This window comes from Nerophis lumbriciformis, linkage group LG16, assembly GCF_033978685.3.
Source record: "Nerophis lumbriciformis linkage group LG16, RoL_Nlum_v2.1, whole genome shotgun sequence".
NCBI lineage: Eukaryota > Metazoa > Chordata > Actinopteri > Syngnathiformes > Syngnathidae > Nerophis > Nerophis lumbriciformis.
The window spans coordinates 30,750,424-30,759,598 of NC_084563.2; the positions used below are offsets into that span (position 1 = coordinate 30,750,424).

At 39.7% G+C, this 9,175-nt stretch overlaps 1 protein-coding gene across 1 annotated transcript in view; it reads right to left on the reverse strand.

The window, feature by feature from the left end:
* Positions 1–2,003, reverse strand: part of septin3 (septin 3) — a 43,976-nt gene extending 41,973 nt beyond the window's left edge. The window contains exon 1 of the mRNA XM_061976972.2: positions 1,836–2,003. The gene's annotated coding sequence lies outside the window, so the exon portion shown is untranslated. The remainder of the gene's footprint in view (positions 1–1,835) is intronic.
* Positions 2,004–9,175: the final 7,172 nt, after the last annotated feature.

Here is a 9,175-nt window from a genome sequence, read left to right on the forward strand (position 1 = left end):
ACGGGCACAAAAGTCCAATAACAAAACACCGCTCGGGTTCAGATCCGGGCAGCCATTCTTCCCAATCACGCCTCTCCAGGTTTCACTGTCGCTGCCAACATGAGCATTGAAGTCCCCCAGTAGAACGAGGGAATCACCCGGGGGAGCACTCTCAAGTACTCCCTCGAGTGAATCCAAAAAGGGTGGGTACTCTGAGCTGCGGTTTGGCGCGTAAGCGCAAACCACAGTCAGGACACGTTCCCCCACCCGAAGGCGGAGGGAAGCTACCCTCTCGTCCACCGGGTTGAACTCCAACGTACAGGCTCTGAGCCGGGGGGAAACAAGAATTGCCACCCCAGCCCGTCGCCTCTCACTGCCGGCAACGCCAGAGTGGAAGAGAGTCCAGCCCCTCTCGAGAGAACTGGTTCCAGAGCCCTTGCTGTGCGTCGAAGTGAGTCCGACTATATCTAGCCGGAACTTCTCCACCTCGCGCACTAGCTCAGGCTCCTTCCCCCCCCAGCGAGGTGACGTTCCACGTCCCAAGAGCTAGCTTCTGTAGCCGAGGATCGGACCGCCAAGTGCCCTGTCTTCGGCTTCCGCTCAGCTCACATCGCACCCGACCTCTATGACCCCTGCTATGGGTGGTGAGTCCATTGGAGGGGGGACCCACGTTGCCTCTTCGGGCTGTGCCCGGCCGGGCCCCATGGGGACAGGCCCGGCCACCAGGCGCTCGCCATCGTGCCCCACCTCCGGGCCTGGCTCCAGAGGGGGGCCCCGGTGACCCGCGTCCGGGCGAGGGAAATCTGGGTTCCTTGTCAGTGTTATTCATAGAGATCTTCGAGCTGCTCTTTGTCTGGTCCCTCACCTAGGACCAGTTTGCCTTGGGAGACCCTACCAGGGGGCATAGAAGCCCCCGGACAACATAGCTCCTAGGATCATTGGGACACGCAAACTCCTCTACCACGTTAAGGTGGCAACTCAGAGAGGAGTTGTTGAATAACTTGCTTTGAAATTATAGGTCAAGCAACTGTTTATTATTATTATTATATTTTAACTAAGAAAAAGATTGAAATTATTATATTTGTTGCATTATTAGATAATATTAAAAGAAAGACTGAGCATTTTTTGGGAAGCTGTTTTTATACCCAATCATGGCACCCACCTGTTCCCAATTAGCCTGCACACCTGTGGGATGTTCCAAATAAGTGGTCTTTGTAGCAAAAGTCTTTGTAGCATATTCAACTGAATATGGGTTGAAAAGGATTTGCAAATCATTGTATTCCGTTTATATCTAACACAATTTCCCAACTCATATGGAAACGGGGTTTGTAATATTTTTAACCCAAATAGGTGAAATTAGATAATCTCCTACGGCACGCCAGACTGTATCTCACAGCACACTAGTGTGCCGCGGCACAGTGGTTGAAAAACACTGTTGCAGACCACATGATGCAGGTCATCCTGGCTCTGGTTGTCACTTTCATTTACAGCGTCACCCATCGTGTATGCACACACACACACACACACACACACACACACACACACACACACACACACACACACACACACACACACACACACACACACACACACACACACACACACACAGCTAGTGTTTAGTGCATCCACGCTCATCTAATTAAAGCCACATGACGGCACACGTCAAAACCTGCGAGCTGTTCCGCTCCTTAATAACATCGTACACAAATAAAATATTATTATTATTATTATTAAGAAGCCCACGCCCAGTTTGACGTGTTTCCAGCACAGAACGTGAGGTAGTCGGCGCCATTGTCTCGCCCACTGCTAGCATGCTAACGCCGCTAGCTCGAGGCTAAGAGCCGCGTGGAACTGACCTGCAGGCCGCGAGGAGTCCGTGAACGTGGCGTGGAAAATAAGGACGTGGGTCCTGGTCGGCGTGAGCAGATTGTCCACTTGTCCCTTCCCTCTGGCCCGAACTACCTCCTCCCTTTCTTCTCCTCCGTTACCATGGCGACAAGGGCGGGAAGGGGGGTGAGATGCAGTGCGCACGCGCATCAGGTCCATGCCTGTAAGGAACTACTTTATCTCTTTTGGGACGACGTTTGGTTTTATTGGTGAACGTAAAAACAATAAATATCATATTCAACATACATCCTTTTTTTATCGAATAAGTGCAACTATTTCTGCGTAATAGGGCGGTTTTAGCAGAAAATGTAAGTTATTAGAATCTTTTTTGAATTTCAGCAAAGCTTTAAAATAGTGTGTACTATTATATTTTGCATTGATATTGATACAAAAATACTTTGATGCGCCTGAAAGAGTGGCAGCACTTCACAGTAGCTCCTTTGAATTCCTTCATTTTACTTAATTTTTTGTATTATTCTCAACTTTTCTCTTGCTTTTTTTTTTTTAATCACTTATCGATTGGAACAATTTCCCTTGTGGATCAATAAAGTTAGTCTAAGTCTAAAGAAGCCATGGAAAATAACATTTGAAAAGCCATAAAGATATAATAATAATACAATAATTTTTGTTATAAAAAGTTAGTTACAAACATTTTGTTACTAACCTTTGGTTACTAACCTTCAGTTACTGACCTTCAGTTACAAATCTTGAATTACTAACTTTTAGTTACTGACCTTTAGTTACTAAACTTTAGTTATTGACCTTTAATTACTAACCTTAAGTTACTAACCTTTAGTTACCAACATTTAGTTATTGACCTTTAATTACTAACCTTAAGTTACTAACCTTTAGTTACCAACATTTAGTTACTAACCTTGAGTTTTTAACCTTGAGTTTTTACCCTTGAGTTACTAACCTTTAGTTACTAACATTTAGTTAAAACCTTTAGTTACAAACATTTAATCACAAACCTTCAGTTACTAACCTTTACTTACTAACCTTTAGTTACTAACATTTAGTTACTAACCTTTAGTTACTAAAATTTAGTTACTAACCTTTAGTTACTAACCTTTAGTTCTTGACCTTTAGTTAATGACCTTTAGTTACTAGCCTTCAGTTACTGACCCTGAGTTACTGACTTTTAGTTAGTTACCTTAAGTTAGTGACCTTGAGTTAGTGAAGTGAAGTGAATTATATTTATATAGCGCTTTTCTCTAGCGACTCAAAGCGCTTTACATAGTGAAGACCCAATATCTAAGTTACATTTTTTTAATTTTTTTTTTAAACCAGTGTGGGTGGCACTGGGAGCAGGTGGGTAAAGTGTCTTGCCCAAGGACACAACGACAGTGACTAGGATGGCGGAAGAGGGGATCGAACCTGCAACCCTCAGGTTGATGGCACGGCCGCTCTACCAACCGAGCTATACCGCCCCCTGAGTTACTAACTTTTAGTTACTAACTTTTAGTTACTAACCTTAAGTTACTAACCATGAGTTACTAACCTTGAGTTGCTAATCTTGAGTTACTGACCTTTGGTTACTGACCTTGAGTTAGTGACGTTGAGTTACTGACCTTTAGTTACTGACCTTGAGTTACTAACCTCCGGTTACTAACCTTGAGTTACTGACCTTTTGTTACTGACCTTGAGTTACTGACCTTGGGTTACTGACTTTTAGTTAGTAACCTTAAGTTAGTGACCTTGAGTTACTAACATTTAGTTACTAACCTTGAGTTACTGACCTTGAGTTGCTAACTTTGAGGTGCTAACATTTAGTTACTGACCTTTAGTTACTGACCTTGAGTTACTAACCTTCAGTTACTGATCTTTAGTTACAAACCTTTAGTTACTAACTTTTAGTTACTGACATTTAGTTTCTAACATTTAGTTACTAACCTTGAGTTACTGACCTTGAGTTGCTAACTTTGAGGTGCTAACATTTAGTTACTGACCTTTAGTTACTTACCTTGAGTTACTTACCTTCAGTTACTGATCTTTAGTTACAAACCTTTAGTTACTAACTTTTAGTTATTGATCTTTAGTCACTGACTTCGAGTGACCTTTAGTCACTGACTTCGAGTGACCTTTAGTTACTATCCTTTAGTTACTGACCTCAAGTGACCTTTAGTTACTGACCCTGAGTTAGTGACCATTAGTTACTGACCCTGAGTTAGTGACCCTGAGTTAGTGACCCTGAGTTACTGACCTTAAGTTACTAACCTTGAGTTACTGACCTTGAGTTACTGACTTTTAGGTAGTAACCTTAAGTTAGTGACCTTGAGTTACTGATCTTTAGTTAGTAACCTTAAGTTGGTGACCTTGAGTTACTACCCTTTGGTTACTAACCTTTAGTTACTAACTTTTAGTTACTAACCTTTGGTTACTAACCTTGAGTTGCTAACCTTGAGTTGCTAACATTTAGTTACTGACCTTGAGTGACTGACCTTTAGTTATGAACCTTTTGTTACTAGCCTTTAGTTACTAACTAAAGGCTAGTAACTGAAGGTTAGTAACTAAAAGTTAATCAACCAGTCGGACACAAGGTTAGTAACTAAACGTCAGTAACTAAAGGTCAGTACCTAAACGTCAGTCACTAAAGGTTAGTAACTAAAGGTCAGTAACTAAACGTCTGTTCCTCTGCTGATGTCTCAGTGCCACGCCCCCTTTCTGTCTCTCCACTTACCCTCATAATCAGAATCATCCAAGGTGATGTAACAGTAAGGGTTCTCCTCCACACGGCCTCCTCTTGGTGACGCGCTAGACTTGGCCAAGTTGAAGGGATGTTCTTGAGATGTATCTAGAAGACCTGGATCGTGGACATCAGCAGATGTGAAAGACATGTCTAGAAGACCTGGATCACAGACGTCAGCAGATGTGAAAGACATGTCTAGAAGACCTGGGTCACGGACGTCAGCAGATGTGAAAGACGTGTCTAGAAGACCTGGGTCACGGACGTCAGCAGATGTGAAAGACGTGTCTAGAAGACCTGGGTCACGGACGTCAGCAGATGTGAAAGACGTGTCTAGAAGACCTGGGTCACGGACGTCAGCAGATGTGAAAGACATGTCCAGAAGACCTGGATCATGGACGTCAGCAGATACGTGTTGCAAAGGGTGCACCAGACATGTCTTGTTTGGATCTCCCCTGTAGGTCCCGCCATGGCTGCTCTGATCATTCCAAACAGAGCAAGACCACCTGACTTGGTCCTCCACATCCATCTGAGCACTTGTTGTCAACGCAAGGTTCTTCTCTGGTGTTGTCCGTCCAGTTTTTTCCTGCCCGGTTTGACCCCGTAAGCACCTTCTCCTGGTTGGCTGAGACGACAGATGCTCTGCAGGATTTGCAGGAGTGACCCGGCGAGTTGCAGTCCTCTCAGAGTGCATTTTCTCATACGCAGCGTGACTAGAAGAAGCCGACCTCCTTCCTCGGTCCATACTTGAGACGTCAGTCGTACGCAGACTCAGACTTGCCACGGAAAAGTCCAAGAAAGCTGCTCCTTCAAGCGTTTCAGCTTGAATGTTGGCGGACGGATGGCGTCTGGGGGATTGGAAGATGGCACTTGGCGTCGCCTCGGTCTTGACCGGGAACGCAAAGCGAGAATAGCTTGGCTTTGGTTCAAGAAGGTCGGAGGGAGAAGTGTTGGTCTGAGCAGGAGAGAAGACGGTGGAGGACTTTTCCGGACCTTTTGAAGAGTGTTTGTTGTCGTTCTTCTCAAGACTCGGTTTTCTCCCAGAGACCTGACTGACGTGGTCTGAAACAAATGTGGAAGAACAGGAACCAGATCCAACGGAGCTGAAAGGGAGAATAGTACCGTTAAATCTTCAAAACTGTATGATTATTTTATTAGCTCCAAGGAAGTCTTCACTCGTTTTCTCCCTAACATCAACAACATGTCATCTTAAACCAAACCAGCTTTTAAAAATGTTGACCAAAAATGTTTGTCTTAGTTCTGGTAAAGGACCTATTGTTACTGTTAATGTGCGGATCGTTTGCCCCAAGATGCAGAGGAAACTCCGGAGGCAGTGTGCATGTAGGACAATGATTTATTTACCATAAATCAGTCAAAACAAAACGGAACAAGCTTAGCATAGAAAACAAGAAGCAAGAATCATCGAACGTAACTTTTGTGTGAAGCAAACAAGACAGCCAGCCCGAGTGTGGCGAAAGGCAGGAATAAATAGTTTTCTGATTAGTGCCGGGGAGCAGGTGAGCGTCCCGAACACTAATCAGAGGCAGGTAAAAATAATCAGCACTCATGGCAACTAAGAAACACAAACCCAGGGGTGCTAAAAACAGAACTAAGAGAGTTCTGTTTAAAAATGCAGTGCTGAAAAATTCAGTGTATAAAAATTCCCTGTTTAAAAATGTCGTGCTGAAAAATTCAGTGTTCAAAAGTTCAGTGTAAAAAAAGTCAGTGTGAAAAATTCAGTGTATAAAAATTCAATGCTTTAAAATTCAGTGTATAAAAAAATCAGTGTTTAAAAATTCAGTGTACAAAAATTCAGTGTTTAAAAATTTTGTGCTGAAAAATTTGGTGGTTTAGAAATTCAGCGTATAAAATTTCAGTGTGAACAATTCTGTTTAAAAATTAAGTGTATAAAAACTTAGTGCTGAAAAAATCAGTGTCTAAAAATTCAGTGTATAACAATTCAGTGTTTAAAAATTCAGTGTAAACAAATTCAGTGGAAAAAATTGAGTGCTTAAAAATTCAGTGTAAAACATTTCACTGCTGAAAAATTAAAGTGTATAAAACATTCAGTAGTTAACAATTCATTAAAAAAAAAATCACTGTATAAAAATTAAGTTTTTAAAAATTCAGTGTATACAAATTCAGTAAATTTGTGCTGAAAAATTCAGTGGTTCAAAAATTCAGTGTATAAAAAAATCTGTGTTTAAAAATTCAGCGTATAAAAGTTCAGTGTGAAAAATTCAGTGTATAAAAATTCAGTGCTTTAAAATTCAGTGTATAAAAAAATCAGTGTTTAAAAATTCAGCGTGAAAAATTCAGTGTACAAAAATTCAGTGTACAAAAATTCAGTGTTTAAAAAATTTTGTGCTGAAAAATTTGGTGGTTTAAAAATTCAGCGTATAAAATTTCAGTGTGAAAATTCTGTTTAAAAATTAAGTGTCTAAAAACTTAGTGCTGAAAAAATCAGTGTCTAAAAATTCAGTGTATAACAATTCAGTTTTTAAAAATTCAGTGTATACAAATTCAGTGAGAAAAATTGAGTGCTTAAAAATTCAGTGTAAAACATTTCAGTGCTGAAAAATTAAGTGCATAAAATTTCAGTGTAAAACATTCAGTAGTTAAACAATTAATTTAAAAAAATCACTGTATAAAAATTAAGTTTTTAAAAATTCAGTGTATACAAATTCAGTGTTTAAAAAATGTGTGCTGAAAAATTTGGTGGTTAAAAATTTCAGTGTATAAAACAATCTGTGTTTAAAAATTCAGCGTATAAAAGTTCTGTCAAGGCGTGGACTGTGAGGGTTTTGTTTTCCCGAGATGCAAGTAAAGCTGGATCGGACATGGCTTGGAGGTGAGTACATATTTAAACACTAACAAACTACAAAAAGGAAGCAAACAAAAGGCGCGCACAATGGCGGAGAACAAACTTGACTAATGAAACAAAAGACTAGCACAAAGGCAATTAACTATGAACATGAAACAAAAACACTTACTATGGCATGAAGCATGAACTATAGTAAACAGGAATCTCATGGGGAGCAGAGGTAATGTCGCCAGGCTGACTGCCTGGCAACTACAAGTTTAAATACTGGTGACATGATCAGTGAAAACAGGTGTGTGACTCAAAATGTGAAACAGGTGAAACTAATGGTTGCTATGGTCAGGGGCGCCGAAAAGGGGGGGTAAAGGAGACGGATTCTCGGGGCCCATGATGGAGGGGGGCCCAGAGAGGCCCCTAATGATGATGAAATTATAATACAGAAAAAATAATGACACTGTGTTGGGGGCCCTGTAAAGATTCTTTTCATGGGGCCCAAAATCCCTAGCGGCGCCCCTGGCTATGGTGATAAAACAAGGGAGTGAAAAGCAGGAACTAAGTGTACAAAACCCAAACGGAACATAACTTAAACAAAACATGATCACAGACATGACAAGTTCAGTGTGAAAAATTCTGTGTAAAAATTCAGTGTATAAAAACTTAGTGCTGAAAAATTCAGTGTCTAAAAATTCAGTGTATAACAATTCAGTGTTTAAAAATTCAGTGTAAACAAATTCAGTGGAAAAAATTGAGTGCTTAAAAATTCAGTGTAAAACATTTCAGTGCTGAAAAATTAAAGTGTATAAAAATTCAGTGTAAAACATTCAGTAGTTAACAATTCATTTAAAAAAATCGCTGTATAAAAATTAAGTTTTTAAAAATTCAGTGTATACAAATTCAGTGTTTAAAAAATTTGTGCTGAAAAATTCAGTGGTTCAAAAATTCAGTGTATAAAATAATATGTGTTTAAAAATTCAGCGTATAAAAGTTCAGTGTGAAAAATTCAGTGTATAAAAATTCAGTGCTTTAAAATTCAGTGTATAAAAAAATCAGTGTTTAAAAATTCAGCGTGAAAAATTCAGTGTACAAAAATTCAGTGTACAAAAATTCAGTGTTTGAAAAATTTTGTGCTGAAAAATTTGGTGGTTTAAAAATTCAGCGTATAAAATTTCAGTGTGAAAAATTCTGTTTAAAAATTAAGTGTCTAAAAACTCAGTGTATAACAATTCAGTTTTTAAAAATTGAGTGTATACAAATTCAGTGAGAAAAATTGAGTGCTTAAAAATTCAGTGTAAAACATTTCAGTGCTGAAAAATTAAGTGCATAAAATTTCAGTGTAAAACATTCAGTAGTTAAACAATTCATTTAAAAAAATCACTGTATAAAAATTAAGTTTTTAAAAATTCAGTGTATACAAATTCAGTGTTTAAAAAATGTGTGCTGAAAAATTCGGTGGTTAAAAATTTCAGTGTATAAAACAATCTGTGTTTAAAAATTCAGCGTATAAAAGTTCTGTCAAGGCGTGGACTGTGAGGGTTTTGTTTTCCCGAGATGCAAGTAAAGCTGGATCGGACATGGCTTGGAGGTGAGTACATATTTAAACACTAACAAAGTACAAAAAGGAAGCAAACAAAAGGCGCGCACAATGGCGGAGAACAAACTTGACTAATGAAACAAAAGACTAGCACAAAGGCAATTAACTATGAACTTGAAACAAAAACACTTACTATGGCATGAAGCATGAACTATAGTAAACAGGAATCTCATGGGGAGCAGAGGTAATGTCGCCAGGCTGACTGCCTGGC